The 17,418-nt window shown below is 40.8% G+C and overlaps 1 protein-coding gene and 1 long non-coding RNA gene across 14 annotated transcripts in view; one reads left to right on the forward strand and one right to left on the reverse strand.

Annotated features, from left to right (window-relative positions):
• The window catches only part of LOC134735541 (uncharacterized), a 130,114-nt gene that overhangs the window by 108,501 nt on the left and 4,195 nt on the right, over window positions 1–17,418 (forward strand). For both annotated transcript variants that reach the window (XR_010118735.1, XR_010118736.1), the window contains one exon: window positions 2,827–2,976. This is a non-coding gene — a long non-coding RNA (uncharacterized lncRNA). The remainder of the gene's footprint in view (window positions 1–2,826; window positions 2,977–17,418) is intronic.
• Window positions 1–17,418, reverse strand: part of ZRANB3 (zinc finger RANBP2-type containing 3) — a 307,089-nt gene that overhangs the window by 86,249 nt on the left and 203,422 nt on the right. The gene's annotated exons all lie outside the window — the stretch shown is intronic.

Consider the following 17,418-nt stretch of genomic DNA (forward strand, 5'->3'; position numbering starts at 1 on the left):
TGTTAGTAAACATTTTCAAATCTGGTAGGAGGCAGCCTTCAGAAGACTGGCAGTTTCCATACCATAACGTCAGGGCTTTGAACATTTTTACAGAGCCTCATGCCCAAATTTTCCCAAAGAAACACTAGTTTCACTTCACAAGATGGTTCCAGTGAACTATCAAAAGTATTATTTTCTTATCTCAAGGAATATTTTACTTCCTTATAAATATATCTGCAAATACAAATCTAATACTTCTAATACATTTAATCTTTTGACACTGATGGAGTTCCACAAGCAGCACACTGAAAAGTAGATGGGATACAATACCCTGTGAAGAAGGCAATTCCAATTTAATATCTTAACTAACATAATTTCACAAAAAACCCTGGGATCCTAAATCTTTCCATAAAGTTTTCAGAACAAGTTATAATAAGGCAATCATTATCAATCAATCTATCAATTTGGCAAGGATACATGAGAACATTCCCATGAATGACATAATTCCATTTACCCAAAATTTACCCAAATTTTGACAAAGTAAAGCCAATAGTATTATGAGCTTTAAAAAAGTTATTTTCATGGAAGTTTGATCATAAGTCATTGATCAAAACAGCTAATCTAGGCCAGACACAGTGACACATGGCTATAATCCCAGCACTTTGGGAGGCTGCGGCAGGAGGACTGCTCAAGCCCAGGAGTTTGAGACAAGCCTGGGCAACATAGTGGGAGCCTGTATTTACAAAAAATTTAAAAATTAGCCAGGTGTGGTGGCATGTGCCTATATTCCCAGCTACTTGGGAGGCTGGGGCAGAAGGATTGCTTGAGCCTGGGAGGTTGAGGCTGCAGTGAGCTGTGATTGTGCCACTGCACTAAAGCCTGGGTGACAGAGTGAAGCTCTGTCTCAAACAAACAAAACAGCTAATCTAATTCTTTTAAAACCGAATTCAATTTTTAAAAACATTCTTGATTTATTTCTAAACTCCATCCACTAGTCATGACAATAAGATAATCAACTTTGTCCTACTAAAGTACAGAATAAACCTTATTTGGGTGTTAAAAATCAAAATACACAGAATGTACAGACTTTAAAGTCTGTATCTTTTCCATGCCTATTCCGGGATGTTGAAAAATCACTAATAGGGAGCCAGGCATGATGGCTCATGCCTGTAGTCCCAGCTAGTCAGGAGGCTGCGGTGGGAGGACTGCTTGAGCCCGGAAGTTAGAGGATGCAGTGAGCCATGATCACACCACTGCACTCCAGCCTGGGCAACAGAGCGAGACCCTGACCCTTAAAAAAAATCACTAATAGAAAAACAGGTAACACATTAATCCATGGTCACTAACAAATATTATGTCTATTAAGCTATCCTTGTTGAATGATGGCTAAGCACATGGACTCTGGAGCCAGACAGTCTGGGTATGAATCCTAGCTCCATCATTTATATTGTGAGAGACATTGAGAAAGTCACTTAATCTCTGTGCTTTAATTTTCTCATCTATAAAAGAAGATAAAAGTACCTACACCGCATAGGGTTGTGGTGAAAATTAAATAAGTTAGTCCACGAAATATGCTTGGATTAGTGCTTGGCACATAGTGAATATTATGAAAGTATTAGCTCTTATTATTAGCATATTTCTCCAGTAAATTGCAAAAACTATTTCAACCTCTTCCACTTCCTTCGAAATCATAACCTATGACTCCTGGCTCTCAAACCACCCCTTGCCCAAAGAAAATAGAATCACATCTGAGAATTCTGTTACCTTTCCTTACTTTACTCATCCTCACTTCCTTTCCTTTTGTAACAAGAGAGGTTATTTCTTCTTTTTTTCTTTTTTCTTTTTTTTTTTTTTTTTGAGACAGAGTTTTGCTCTTGTTGCCTAGGCTGGAGTGCCATGGTGCAATCTTGGCTCACTGCAACCTCTGCCTCCTGGGTTCAAGCAATTCTCCTGCCTCAGCCTTCTGAGCAGCTGGGATTACAGGCACGCACCACCACGCATGGCTAATTTTGTATTTTTAGTAGAAACGAGGTTTCTCCATGTTGGTCAGGCTGGTCTCAAACTCTCGGCCTCAGGTGATCCACCCGCCTTGGCCTCCCAAAGTGCTGGGATTACAGGCGTGAGCCACTGTGACTGGCAGAGAGGTTATTTCTTATTTTCTATGGTAAACTCCTCTATTTGTGATTCCAACCTACCCATTTTTGCCACCTCAAAAACCTTACAACACTCCTTCTCAAGTGGATTATTTCCTTATCTTTAATAAAGCCTTCCTCCATGCCACATCTCCATATAGCTAACATACTCTTTCATCCTCTAAAATGGTAACATTATTATTTTATTTGCACTGTATTGATTATTGCTGACTATTTCCTGCTAATGAAGAGGAGGCAGAGTGTCCCCAGTTCAGAGCCAGAGATCCTTTCCGAAACTACAGAACTGGCACAAGAAGAAGCACTCTTCAGTCTCATATCTTCCCAGACCCTGTGCAGCAGGGAATATTGCAGTGGCCTCATTATACCTCACTGAATATTATAAATAGGATTCCACCTGTGCTAAGCTGCTGAGGCAATTAAAGAGGAAACACACTTTGTGCATAAGGAAAACGTGTTTAAAGTAATTTGCCTTCTGGAAAGTTGTTAAGGCATGAAGGAATGCTGCCATCCCTCTAGTGACAAGAAATTTTAAATTATGGGTTGGCTTTAATCCTTTTCATAGAAAAATAACTGGCATTTCTCCCAAAATGGTTTCTTCTAAAAATAAGGCATTGTTGTGATGTACCTGTTGTTATGCACTTGAATTGAGAGATGGCTAGACCATATGTAACACATGTATCTGTTTTTTTTCTAGGAGAATATTATGCTGATCACAAATCTGAAGAATTTGTTCATTTTCATCCATTGTATTCTCAACATACATTACAAAGCAACAAAAATAATGATATAGAAGAAAAGAATTCTCCTAATTATCGCAGATTCTCCACTAATTGACTTTGTACTGGTAACATTGATTATTTTTGGTTCATTCCTTTGTTTACTATTTATCATCATTATTTTAAAAAATGTTCCATTGTTTTATTATTTATTTTTATTAGGTTTTTGGGGAAACAGGTGGTGTTCGGTTACATGGATATGTTCTTTAGGTGTGATTTCTGAGATTATGGTGCACCCATCACCTGGGCAGTGTACACTGCACCCAGTGTGTAGTCTTTTATCCCTTACACCTCTCTCACCCTTCCCCCAAGTCCCCAAAGTCCCACTGTATCATTCTTATGCCTTTGCATTTTCTTTTTCTTTTTGAGAGGGAGTCTGACTTTGTCACTCAGGCTGGAGTGCAGTGGTGCAATCCTGACTCACAACAACCTCCACATCCTGGGTTCACGCAATTCTCCTTTCTCAACCTCCCAGGTATCTGGGACTACAGGCGCACGCCACTATACCTGGCTAATTTTTATATTTTTAGTAGCGACGGGGTTTCACCATGTTGGCCAGCCTGGTCTCAAACTCCTGGACTCAAGTGATCTGCCTGCCTTGGCCTCCTAAAGTGTACAGGCGTGAGCCACTGCACTCGGCCTTATGTTTTGATTTTTAAATGATAGCCATTCTTACAGGAACAAGGTGGTATCGCACTATGGTTTTAATTTGCATTTCCCTGATAATACGTGATGATGAGCATTTTTTCATTTTTTTGGCCATTTGCATATCTTCTTTTGAGAATTGTCTATTCATGTCCTTAGCCCACTTTTTGATGGGATTATTATTATTATTTTCTTGCTGACTTGTTTGAGTTCCTTGTAGATTCTGGCTATTAGTCCTTTGTTGGAGGCACAGTTTGTGAAGATTTTCTCCCACTCTGTGGGTTGTCTGTTTACTCTGCTAACTGTTCCTTTTGCTGTGCAGAAGCTTTTACATATATTTAAGTCTCATCTATTTATCTTTGTTTTTGTTGCATTTGCTTTTGGGTTCTTGGTCATGAACTCTTTGCCTAGGCCAATATCTAGAAGGGGTTTTCCAATGTTATCTTCTAGAATTTTTATGGCTTTAGGTCAGATTTAAGTATTTGATCCATCTTGAGTTGATTTATGTATAAGGTGAGAGATGAGGATCCAGTTTCATTCTTCTACATGTGGCTTGCCAATTATCCCAGCACCATTTATTGAATAGAGTGTTCTTTCCCCACTTTATCTTTATGTTTGCTTTGTTGAAGATCAGTTGGCTGTAAATATTTAGCTTTATTTCTGGGTTCTCTATTCTGTACCATTAGTCTTATGTGCCCATTTTTATACAAGTACCATGCTGTTTAGGTGACTATAACCTTATAGTACAGTTCAAAGTCATGTAATGTGATGCCTCTGGATTTGTTCTTTTTTGCTTAGTCTTGCTTTGGCTATGAGGAATCTTTTTTGATTCCATATTAATTTTAGGATTGCTTTTTCTAGTTCTGTGAAGAATGATGATGGTTATTTTGATGGGAATTGCATTGAATTTGTTGATTGCTTTTGGCCATATGGTTATTTTCACAATATTGATTCTACCCATTCATGAGCATGGGATGTGTTGACGTGTTTCCATTTGTTAGTGTCGTCTGTGATTTCCTTCAGCCGTGTTTTGTAGTTTTCCTCGTAGAGGTCTTTCGGGTCCTTGGTTAGGTATATTTCTTTCCTTTTTTTTTTTTTTTTTTTTTTTTTTTTTTTTGCAGCTATTATAAAAGGGCTTGAGTTCTTGACTTGATTCTTGGCTTGGTCACTGTTAGTGTATAGCAGTGCTACTGATTTGTGTACATTGATTTTGTATCCTGAAACTTTACTGAATTCATTTATCAGATCTAGGAGCTCTCTGGATGAATCTTTAGGGTTTTCTGGGTATACATCATATCATTGGCAAACCATGACAGTTTGACTTTCTCTTTACTGACATGGATGCACTTTATTTCTTTCTCTTGTCTGACTGCTCTGGCTAGGACTTTCAATACTATGTTGAATAGAAGTGGTGAAAGTGGGCATCCTTGCCTTGTTCCAGTTCTCAGGGGGGAATGCTTTCAACTTTTCCCCATTCAGTATAATGTTCGCCGTAGGTTTGTCATAGATGGCTTTTATTACGTTAAAATATGTCCCCTCTATGATGATTTGCTGAGGGTTTTAATCACAAAAGGATGCTGGATTTTGTCAAATGCCTTTTCTGCATCTATTGAGATGATCATGTAATTTTTGTTTTTAATTCTATTTATGTGGTGTTTCACATTTATTGGCTTGTGTGTGTTAAGCCATCCCAGCATCCCTGATATGAAACCCACTTGATCATGGTGGATTATCTTTTTGATATACTGTTGGATTTGGTTAGCTAGTATTTTGTTGAGGATTTTTGCATCTGTGTTCATTAGAAATATTGGTCTGTAGTTTTCATTTTTTGTTATATCCTTTCCTGGTTTTGGTGTTAGGGTGATACTGCCTTCATAGAATGATTTAGAGAGGATTCCCACTTTATCTTTTGGAACAGTTTCAATAGGATTGTTACCAATTCTTTGAAAGTCTGATAGAATTCAGTTGTGAATCCATCTGGTCCTGAAATTTTTTTTGTTGGCAATTTTTAAATTATCATTTCAATCTTGCTGCTTGTTTTCGGTCTGTTCACAGTCTCTATTTCTTCCTGGTTTAATCTAGGAGGGTTGTATATTTCCAGGAATTTATCCATGTCTTCTAGGTTTTCTAGTTTCTGCACATAAAGGTGTTAACAGCAGCCTTGAATAATCTTTTGTATTTCTGTGGTATCAGTTGTAGTATCTCCTTTTTCATTTCTAATTAAGCCTACTTGGATCTTGTCTCTTCTTTTCTTGGCTAGCCTCACCAATGATCTATCAACTTTGTTTATATTTTTAAAGAACCTGTTTTTGCTTCATTTATCGTGTGTGTGTGTGTGTGTGTGTGTTGTTTCAATTTCATTTACTTCTGCTCTGACTTTTGTTATGTCTTTTCTTCTGCTGGGTTTGGGTCTGATTTATTCTTGTTTCTCTAGTTTCTGGAGTTATGACCTTGGATTGTCTTATTACTGCTCTTTCAGAGTTTTTGATGCAGGCATTTAATGCTATGATCTTTCCTCTTAGCACTGTTTTTGCTGTATCCTAGAGGTTTTGATGGGCTGTGTCACTATTATCATTCAGTTCAAAGAATCTGTAAATTTCAATCTTGATTTTATTGTTGACTCAGTGATCATTCAGGAACAGACTATTTAATTTTCATGTATTTGCCTGGTTTTGAGGGTTCCTTTGTAGTTGATTTCTTTTTTTGTTTTTAAGACGGAGTCTCACTCTGTTGCCCAGGCTGGAGTGTAGTGGCGTGATCTCAGCTCACTGCAGCCTCTGCCGCCCAGGTTGAAGTGATTCTCCTGCCTCAGCCTGCCAAGCAGCTGGGATTATAGGTGCCTGCCACTGCGCCTGGCTAATTTTTGCAGTTTTAGTAGTGACGGGGTTTCACCATGTTGGCCAGGCCAGTCTTGACCTCCTGAACTTGTGATCTACCCACCTCAGCCTCCTACAGTGCTGGGATTACAGGCGTGAGCCACTGTGCCCAGCCCTGGAGTTGATTTATAATTTCATCCCACTGTGGTCTGAGAGAGTACTTGATATATTTGATTTTTGTGGCTGGGCTCGATGGCTCACACCTGTAATCCTAGCATTTTGGGAGGCCGAGTCAGGTGGATCACTTGAGGACCAAAGTTCAAGATCAGCCTAGCCAATATAGTGAGACCCCATCTCTACTAAAAATACAAAAATTAGCCGGGAGTGGTGGTGCATGCCTGTAATCTCAGCTACATGGGAGGCTGAGGCAGGAGAAATGCTTGAACCCAGGAGGCGGAGGTTGTGGTGAGTCGCGACTGTGCCACTGCACTCCAGCATGGGTGACAGAGTGAGACCCTGTCTCAGAAACAAAAACAAAAACATTCGATTTTCTGAAATTTATTAAGGCTTGTTTTGTGGCCTATCATATGGTCTATCTTAGAGAATGTTCCATGTGCTGATGAATATAATGTATATTCTGCAGTTGTTGGGTAGAATGTTCTCTAAATATCCGTTAAGTCCATTTGTTCTAGGGTACAACTGCAGAATGTTATGTACATATCTGTTATGTCCATTTATTCTAGGGTATAGGTTAAGTCTACCGTTTCTTTGTTGACTTTCTGTCTTGATGACCTGTCTAGTGCTGTCACTGGAGTATTGAAGCTTCCCTCTATTGTGTTGTGGTCTATCAATTTCTTAGGTCTAGTAGTAATTGTTTCAAAAGTTTGGGAGCTGCAGTGTTAGGTGCATATATATTTATGATTGTGGTACCTTCCTGTTGGACTAGTCCTTTCATCATTATACAATGTCCCTGTTTGTCTCTTTTAACTGTTGTTGCTTTAAAGTCTGTTTTTTTCTGATGAAAGGATAGTTACTCCTGCTCACTTTTGGTGTCCATTTACATGGACTATCTTTTTGCACCTCTTTACCTTAAGTTTATGTGAATCCTTATGTGTTAGGTGAGTCTCCTGAAGACAGCAGATACTTGGTTGATGAATTCTTATTCATTCTGCCAATCTGTATCATTTAAGCACAGCATTTAGGCCATTTACAGTCAACGTCAGTATTGAGATGTGAGGTACTATTCTATTAATTGTGCTAGTTGTTGCCTGAATACCCTGGGTTCCCACCCTCCGGCCCCAACCCCATTGTGTCATTGTTTTACAGGCCCTGTGAGATTTATGCTTTAAGGAGGTTCTGTTTTGGTGTATTTCAAGGATTTGTTTCAAGATCTAGTTTCATGATCTTTTTGCGATGAATTTCCTGGGTGTTCTTTGAGCTTCTTGTACTTGGATGTCTAGATCTCTAGCAAGGGCAGGGATGGTTTCCTTGATTATTCCCTGAAATAAGTTTTCCAAACTTTTAGATTTTTCTTCTTCCTAGGGAACACCAATTATTCTGGCACCCAGGCTGGAGTGCAGTGGTATGTTCTTGGCTCACTGCAACCTCTGCCTCCCAGGTTCAAGCCATTCTCATGCCTCAGCCTCCTGAGTAGCTGGGATTACAGGTGCACACCACTGCACTCAGATAATTTTTTGTATTTTTAGTAGAGATGGGGTTTCACCATGCTGTCCAGGCTGCTCTTGAACTCAAGACCTCAGGTGATCCACCTGTCTCGGCCTCCCAAAGTGCTGGGAATACAGGCGTGAGCCACCGCGCCTGGCCCCGGGAACAACAATTATTCTTAATTCTTTTTTTTTTTGAGATGCAGTCTCACTCTGTCACCCAGGGTGGAGTGAGTGCAGTGGCATGATCTTGGCTCAAGGCAACCTCTGCCTTCTGGATTCAAGTGATTCTCCAGCCTCAGCCTCCCAAGTAGCTAGTATTACTGGCACGTGCCACCACACCTAGCTAATTTTTGTATTTTTAGTACAAACGGGGTTTCACCATGTTGGCCAGGCTGGTCTTGAACTCCTGACCTCAAGTGATCCACTACCATCGGCCTCCCAAAGGGCTGGGATTATAGGCATGAGTCACAGCACCTGGCCATTCTTAATTATTCTTAAATTTGGTGATTTAATGTAATCCCAAACTTCCTGGAGGCTTTGTTCATTTTTGAAAATTCTTTTTATTTTTTATGTTTTTTTTAAAATTTTTTATTTTTTTAATTGTATTATTATTATACTTTAAGTTTTAGGGTATATGTGCACAACGTACAGGTTTGTTACATATGTATACATGTGCCATGTTGGTGTGCTGCACCCATTAACTCATAATTTAGCATTAGGTATATCTCCTAATGCTATCCCTCCCCCCTCCCCCCACCACACAACAGGCCCCAGTGTGTGATGTTCACCTTCCTGTGTCCATGTGTTCTCATTGTTCAATTCCCACCTATGAGTGAGAACATGCGGTGTTTGGTTTTTTGTCCTTGCGATAGTTTGCTGAGAATGATAGTTACCAGCTTCATCCATGTCCCTACAAAGGACGTGAACTCATCATTTTTTTATGGCTGCATAGTATTCCATGGTGTATATGTGCCACATTTTCTTAATCCAGTCTATCATTGTTGGACATTTGGGTTGGTTCCAAGTCGTTGCTATTGTGAATAGTGCCACGATAAATATACGTGTGCACGTGTCTTTATAGCAGCATGATTTATAATCCTTTGGGTATATACCCAGTAATGGGATGGCTGGGTCAAATGGTATTTCTAGCTCTAGATCCCTGAGGAATCACCACACTGACTTCCACAATGGTTGAACCAGTTTACAGTCCCACCAACAGTGTAACAGTGTTCCTATTTCTCCACATCCTCTCCAGCACCTGTTATTTCCTGACTTTTTAATGATGGCCATTCTAACTGGTGTGAGATGGTATCTCACTGTGGTTTTGATTTGCATTTCTCTGATGGCCAGTGATGATGAGCATTTTTTCATGTGTCTTTTGGCCTAATGTCTTCTTTTGAGAAGTGTCTGTTCATATCCTTTGCCCACTTTTTGATAGGGTTGTTTGTTTTTTTCTTGTAAATTTGTTTGAGTGCATTGTAGATTCTGGATATTAGCCCTTTGTCAGATGAGTAGATTGCAAAAATTTTCTTCCATTCTGTAGGTTGCCTGTTCACTCTGATGGTAGTTTCTTTTGCTCTGCAGAAGCTCTTTAGCTTACTGAGATCCCATTTGTCAATTTTGGCTTTTGTTGCCATTGCTTTTGGTGTTTTAGACATGAAGTCCTTGCCCATGCCTATGTCATGAATGGTATTGCCTAGGTTTTCTTCTAGGGTTTTTATGGTTTTAGGTCTAACATGTAAGTCTTTAATCCATCTTTAATGAATTTTTGTATAAGGTGTAAGGAAGGGATCCACTTCCTGCTTTCTACATATGGCAAGCCAGTTTTCCCAGCACCATTTATTAAATAGGGAATCCTTTCCCCATTTCTTGTTTTTGTCAGGTTTGTCAAAGATCAGATAGTTGTAGATACGTGGCATTATTTCTGAGGGCTCTGTTCTGTCCCATTGGTCTATATCTCTGTTTTGGTACCAGTACCATGCTGTTTTGGTTACTGTAGCCTTGTAGTATAGTTTGAAGTGAGGTAGCGTGATGCCTCCAGCTTTGTTCTTTTGGCTTAGGATTGACTTGGCGATGTGGGCTCTTTTTTGGTTCCATATGAACTTTAAAGTAGTTTTTTCCAATTCTGAGAAGAAAGTCATTGGTAGCTTGATGGGGATGGCATTGAATCTATAAATTACCTTGGGCAGTATGGGATTTTCACGATATTGATTCTTCCTACCCATGAGCATTCAATGTTCTTCCATTTGTTTCTATCCTCTTTTATTTCACTGAGCAGTGGTTTCTAGTTCTCCTTGAAGAGGTCCTTCATGTCCCTTGAAAGTTGGATTCCTAGGTATTTTATTCTCTTTGAAGCAATTGTGAATGGGAGTTCACTCATGATTTGGCTCTCTGTTTGTCTGTTATTGGTGCATAAGAATGCTTGTAATTTTTGCACATTGATTTTGTATCCTGAGACTTTGCTGAAGTTGTTCAGCTTAAGGAGATTTTGGGCTGAGATGATGGGGTTTTCTAGATATACAATCATGCCATCTGCAAACAGGGACAATTTGACTTCCTCTTTTCCTAATTGAATGCCCTTTATTTCCTTCTCCTGCCTGATTGCCCTGGCCAGAACTTCCAACACTATGTTGAATAGGAGTGGTGAGAGAGAGCATCCCTGTCTTGTGCCAGTTTTCAAAGGGAATGCTTCCAGTTTTTGTCCACTCAGTATGATATTGGCTGTGGGTTTGTCATAGATACCTCTTATTATTTTGAGATACGTCCCATCAATACCTAATTTATTGAGAGTTTTTAGCATGAAGAGTTGTTGAATTTTGTCAACAGCCTTTTCTGCATCTATTGAGATAATCATGTGGTTTTTGTTGTTGGTTCTGTTTATATGCTGGATTACGTTTATTGATTTGCATATGTTGAACCAGCCTTGCATCCCAGGGATGAAGCCCACTTGATCATGGTGGATAAGCTTTTTCATGTGCTACTGGATTCGGTTTGCCAGTATTTTATTGAGGATTTTTGCACCAGTGTTCATCAACGATATTGGTCTAAAATTCTCTTTTTTTGTTGTGTCTCTGCTAGGCTTTGGTATCAGGATGATGCTGGCCTCATAAAATGAGTTAGGGAGGATTCCCTCTTTTTCTATTGATTGGAATAGTTTCAGAAGGAATGGTACCAGCTCCTCCTTGTACCTCTGGTAGAATCTGGCTGTGAAACCGTCTGGTTCTGGACATTTTTTGGTTTGGTAAGCTATTAATTATTGCCTCAGTTTCAGAGCCTGTTATTGGTCTATTCAGGGATTCAACTTCTTCCTGGTTTAGTCTTGGGAGGGTGTATATGTCAAGGAATTTACCCATTTCTTCTAGATTTTCTAGTTTATTTGCGTAGAGGTGTTTATAGTATTCTCTGATGGTGGTTTGTATTTCTGTGGGATCGGTGGTGATAGACCCTTTGTCGTTTTGTATTCCATCTGTTTGATTCTTCTCTCTTTTCTTCTTTGTTAGTCTTGCTAGCAGTCTATCAATTTTGTTGATCTTTTCAAAAAATCAGCTCCTGGATTCATTGATTTTTTGAAGGGTTTTTTGTGTCTCTATTTCCTTCAGTTCTGCTCTGATCTTAGTTATTTCTTGCCTTCTGCTAGCTTTTGAATGTGTTTGCTTTTGCTTCTCTAGTTCTTTTATTTGTGATGTTAGGGTGTCAATTTTAGATCTTTCCTGCTTTCTCTTGTGGGCATTTAGTGCTATAAATTTCCCTCTACACACTGCTTTGAATGTGTCCCAGAGATTCTGGTATGTTCTGTCTTTGTTCTCGTTGGTTTCAAAGAACATCTTTATTTCTGCCTTCATTTCGTTATGTACCCAGTAGTCATTCAGGAGCAGGTTGCTCAGTTTCCATGTAGTTGTGCGGTTTTGAGTGAGTTTCTAAATCCTGAGTTCTAGTTTGATTGCACTGTGTTCTGGGAGACAGTTTGTTATAATTTCTGTTCTTTTACATTTGCTTAGGAGAGCTTCACTTCCAACTATGTGTTCAATTTTGGAATAGGTGTGGTGTGGTGCTGAAAAGAATGTATATTCTGCTGATTTGGGGTGGAGAGTTCTGTAGATGTCTATTAGGTCCGCTTGGTGCAGAGCTGGGTTCAATTCCTGGATATCCTTGTTAACTTTGTGTCTCGTTGATCTGTCTAATGTTGACAGTGGGGTGTTAAAGTCTCCCATTATTATTGTGTGGGAGTCTAAGTTTCTTTGTAGGTCACTAAGGACTTGCTTTATGAATCTGGGCGCTCCTGTATTGGGTGCATATATATTTAGGATAGTTAGCTCTTCTTGTTGAATTGATCCCTTTACCATTATGTAATGGCCTTGTCTCTTTTGATCTTTGTTGGCTTAAAGTCTGTTTTATCAGAGACTAGGATTGCAACCCCTGCCTTTTATTGTTTTCCATTTGCTTGGTAGATCTTCCTTCATCCCTTTATTTTGAGCCTATGTGTGTCTCTGCATGTGAGATGGGTTTCCTGAATACAACACACTGATGGGTCTTGAATCTCTATCCAATTTGCCAGTCTGTGTCTTTTAATTGGAGCATTACATTAATTGGAGCCCATTTACATTTAAGGTTAATATTGTTATGTGTGAATTTGATCCTGTCATTATGATGTTAGCTGGTTATTTTGCTCGTTAGTTGATGCAGTTTCTTCCTAGCCTTGATGGTCTTTACAATTTGGCATGTTTTTGCAGTGGCTGGTACCGGTTGTTCCTTTCCATGTTTAGTGCCTCCTTCGGGAGCTCTGGTAGGGCAGGCCTGGTGGTGACAAAATCTCTCAGCATTTGCTTGTCTGTAAAGGATTTTATTTCTCCTTCACTTATGAAGCTTAGTTTGGCTGGATATGAAATTCTGGGTTGAAAATTCTTTTCTTTAAGAATGTTGAATATTGGCCCCCACTCTCTTCTGGCTTGTAGAGTTTCTGCTGAGAGATCTGCTGTTAGTCTGATGGGCTTCCCTTTGTGGGTAACCCGACCTTTCTCTCTGGCTGCCCTTAACATTTTTTCCTTCATTTCAACTTTGGTGAATCTGACAATGGTGTGTCTTGGAGTTGCTCTTCTCGAGGAGTATCTTTGTGGCATTCTCTGTATTTCCTGAATTTGAATGTTGGCCTGCCTTGCTAAATTGGGGAAGTTCTCCTGGATAATATCCTGCAGAGTGTTTTCCAACTTGGTTCCATTCTCCCCATCACTTTCAGGTACACCAATCAGACATAGATTTGGTCTTTTCACATAGTCCCATATTTGTTGGAGGCTTTGTTCATTTCTTTTTATTCTTTTTTCTCTAAACTTCTTCTTGCTTCATTTCATTCATTTTGTCTTCCATCGCTGATACGCTTTCTTCCAGTTGATCCCATCGGCTACTGAGGCTTGTGCATTCGTCACGTAGTTCTCGTGCTGTGGTTTTCAGCTCCATCAGGTCCTTTAAGGGCTTGTCTGCATTGGTTATTCTAGTTAGCCATTTGTCTGATTTTTTTTCAAGGTTTTTAACTTCTTTGTCATGGGTTCGAACTTCCTCCTTTAGCTCGGAGTAGTTTGATTGTCTGAAGCCTTCTTCTCTCAACTCATCAAAGTCATTCTCCGTCCAGCTTTGTTCCGTTGCTGGTGAGGAGCTGGGTTCCTCTGGAGGAGAAGAATCGCTCTGATTTTTAGAGTTTCTGGTTTTTCTGCTCTGTTTTTCCCCATCTTTGTGGTTTTATCTACCTTTGGGTCTTTGATGAAGGTGACGTACAGATGGGTTTTTGGTGTGGATATCATTTCTGTTTGTTAGTTTTCCTTCTAACAGTCAGGACCCTCAGCGGCAGGTCTGTTGGAGTTTGCTGGAGCTCCACTCCAGACCCTGTTTGCCTGGGTATCAGCAGCAGAGGCTGCAGAACAGTGGTATTGGTGAACAGCAAATGTTGCTGCCTGATCTTTCCTCTGGAAGTTTTGTCTTGGAGGAGTAACCAGCCGTGTGAGGTGTCAGTCTGCCCCTACTGGGGGGTGCCTCCCAGTTAGGCTACTCGGGGGTCAGGGACCCACTTGAGGAGGCATTCTGCCCGTTCTCAGATCTCAAGCTGTGTGCTGGGAGAACCACTACTCTTTTCAAAGCTGTCAGACAGGGACATTTAAGTCTGCAGTGGTTACTGCTGCATTTTGTTTGTCTGTGCCCTGCCCTCAGAGGTGGAGCCTACAGAGGCAGGCAGTCCTCCTTGAGCTGTGGTGGGTCCCCCCAGTTCGAGCTTCCCAGTCTTTGTTTACCTACTCAAGCCTCAGCAATGGCGGGTGCCCCTCCCCCAGCCTCGCTACCGCCTTGCAGTTTGATCTCAGACTGCTGTGCTAGCTATGAGCGAGGATCCATGGGCGTAGGACCCTCCAAGCCAGGTGCAGGATATAATCTCCTGGTGTGCCATTTGTTAAGCCCGTTGGAAAAGCGCAGTATTAGGGTGGGAGTGACCCGATTTTCCAGGTGCTGTCTGTCACCCCTTTCTTTGAGTAGGAAAGGGAATTCCCTGACCCTTTGCGCTTCCCGGGTGAGGTGATGCCTCACCCTGCTTTGGCTCATGCACAGTGCGCTGCACCCATTGTCCTGCACCCACTGTCTGGCACTCCCCAGTGAGATGAACTTGGTACCTCAATTGGAAATGCAGAAAGCACCTGTCTTCTGCATCGCTCACACTGGGAGCTGTAGACTGGAGCTGTTCCTCTTCAGCCATCCTAAAAATTCTTTTTTCTTTGTCTTTATCAGATTGCATTAATTTGAAAGCCTTGTCTTTGATTTCTGAAGTTCTTTATTCTACTTGTTCAATTATATTGTACGTTTACAGTGTATTATATATTTCTCTAAGTGTTTCTTTCATTTCCAGAAGTTATGATTGTCTTTTCTTTATGATATCTATTTCTCTGGAGACTTTTTTGTCCATATCCTGTATTGTTTTTAAAATTTATTGGCTGGGCTTGGTGGCTCACGCCTGTAATCCCAGCCCTTTGCGGAGCTGAGGTGGGTGGATAACCTGAGGTCAGGTGTTGAAGATCAGCCTGGACCACATGGTGAAACCCTATCCCTACTAAAAATAGAAAAATTAGCTGGGTGTGGTGGTGCGCACCAGTTGTCCCAGCTACTAGGGATGCTGAGGCATGATAACTGCTTGAACCTGGGAGGTGGAGGGTGCAGTGAGCCGAGATCATACCACTGCACTCCAGCCTGGGTGACAGCGTGAAACTCTGTCTCAAAAACAACAAAATATTATGTAAGTTGGTTTTTGCCTTTCTCTGATGCCTCCGTGAGTAGCTTAATAATCGACCTCTGAATTCTTTTTCTGGCACTTCAGATTTCTTCTTGGTTTTGATCCATTGCTGGTGAGCTAGTGTGATCTTCTGGGGATGTTAAAGAACCTTGCTTTGTCATATTACCAGAATTGTTTTTCTGGTTCCTTCTCATTTGGGTAGACAATGTCAGAGGAAAGATTTGGGGCTCAAGCGTTGCTGTTCAGATTCTTCTGTCTCACAGGGTGATCCCTTGATGTGGTGCTTGCCCCCTTCCCCTAGAGATGGGGCTTCCTGAGAGCTGGACTGCAGTGATTGTTATTGCTCTTATGGGTCTAGCCACCCCAGTAGAGCTACTGGCCTCTGGGCTGGTACTGGGAAGTGTCTGCAAAGAGTCCTGTGATGTGATCAGTCTTCAGGTCTCTCAGCTGTGCATACCATCACCTGCTCTGGTGAAGGTAGTAGGGCAGTGAAATGGACTCTGTGAGGGTCCTTGGTTGTAGTTTTGTTTAGTGTACTGGTTTTCTGGAATGCTGGTTGTGCTAGCAGTGAATTTGTCACATGGACAGACTCAGGACCTCTGGTTAGCCAGGATGTTACAGGCAGTGGAATTAGCTGTTGTTTCCTCCTTTTTTGGAGCAGGGTTGTTCTGAGTCGCTGTAATGGCTTCAGTTGGCTGGCCTCCAGCCAGGAGGGGGTGCTTTCAAGAGAACATCAGCTGCAGCAGTATAGGGGGCATACAAGCTTGTCTAAAGTCCCTGGATAAGTATTCCACTTTCTTGGGCAATGGACAGGACTATATAGATTCTAAAAGATTATGTCTTTTGTCTTCTGTTACCAGGGAGGGTAGAGAAGACCATCAGGTCGCAGGGTTAGTTGTGTCTGAGCTCAGACTCTCCTTGGGCTGGGACTGCTGCATCCACTGTGGGGGCTGGGAGTGTGGTTCTCAGGCTAATGGACTTAAGTTCCTAGGGAGATTATGGTTGCCTCTGCTGTGTCATACAGGTCTCCAGGGAAGTGGGGGAAAGCCTGCAGTGACAGGCCTCATCCAGCTCCCAGGCAGCCAGCAAGGCCAGTCTCACTCCCATTGTGCTCCACTAAAAGCACTGAGTTTACATCCAGGCAGCTCTTGCCCCAGGCTACAAGCCTCCCCTGCTCTGCCTACAGCTGCTTCTGTACTGGTATCTGCACTTCCCATTCTCCTTGAGCACCATCCCCCTCCCCAGGTTTTTGCCCAGGAAAATTTGCACTCAGTCGAAATTATTAGAGTTTAGCTAGAAGTTTCCTTCTCCTTGTGGCCCTTTCCCAGTTCCACTGGAAGCCCTCCCTATCGTCATTATTTACTATTTATCATTACCATTATTTGTTTTCTTTAAGAACTATCTGAAAAAGAGACCTTGATAATCTAATAACACCACTAAGGAGATAACAAACATACTTAAAATATACTCTGTCCTCCTAAAAAGTACTTCAGAAGGCAGACTAGCATAAATGTTTATATAGCACATAATATATGCCAATATCATAATTCTGTAGCATAGCACTGTACATATTAAAATTTATTAACAATATGACCTAATTTGCTGACATGACCTAATTTGAAGCCCTGTACTATCCTCTTATCTGCCTATAATAGTGTGTATGTTATGAAGCAAAGAAAAGATTACAGCAGAGAAAGAAATCTTTTATCTTGAAGATCTATAAAATTAGGATAGATAGAGACCCATTTGTTTGGAAGGCTTTAGGCATAACTCTGTCTAGAGCAAAGGAAGAGGAAAGATGACCCAATACTCTCTAGGCCCAATGCTCTCTAACCACAACTAGTGAACAGTGTTAAAAAAAAGAATAGAGAAAGTATTTGTTTCCTCAGTTTGACAAGAACAAGATTTCATACTTCATACATTAATGTATTTATTATGGAATTATAGCCTTTTAAAAACTAAACACCACAAATAATGAGGAATTTATTTTACTATAAGCAGTAATTAAGTATATGCCCTTAAAATAGCATATCCTATAAGTAGCTGCATATTTACACCAATCTATTTACTTGAAAACTCATTATTCTCTTTCAATTGTTCCTTCTTATTCTTATCAAAATT

Source organism: Symphalangus syndactylus, chromosome 22, assembly GCF_028878055.3.
Source record: "Symphalangus syndactylus isolate Jambi chromosome 22, NHGRI_mSymSyn1-v2.1_pri, whole genome shotgun sequence".
Lineage (NCBI taxonomy): Eukaryota > Metazoa > Chordata > Mammalia > Primates > Hylobatidae > Symphalangus > Symphalangus syndactylus.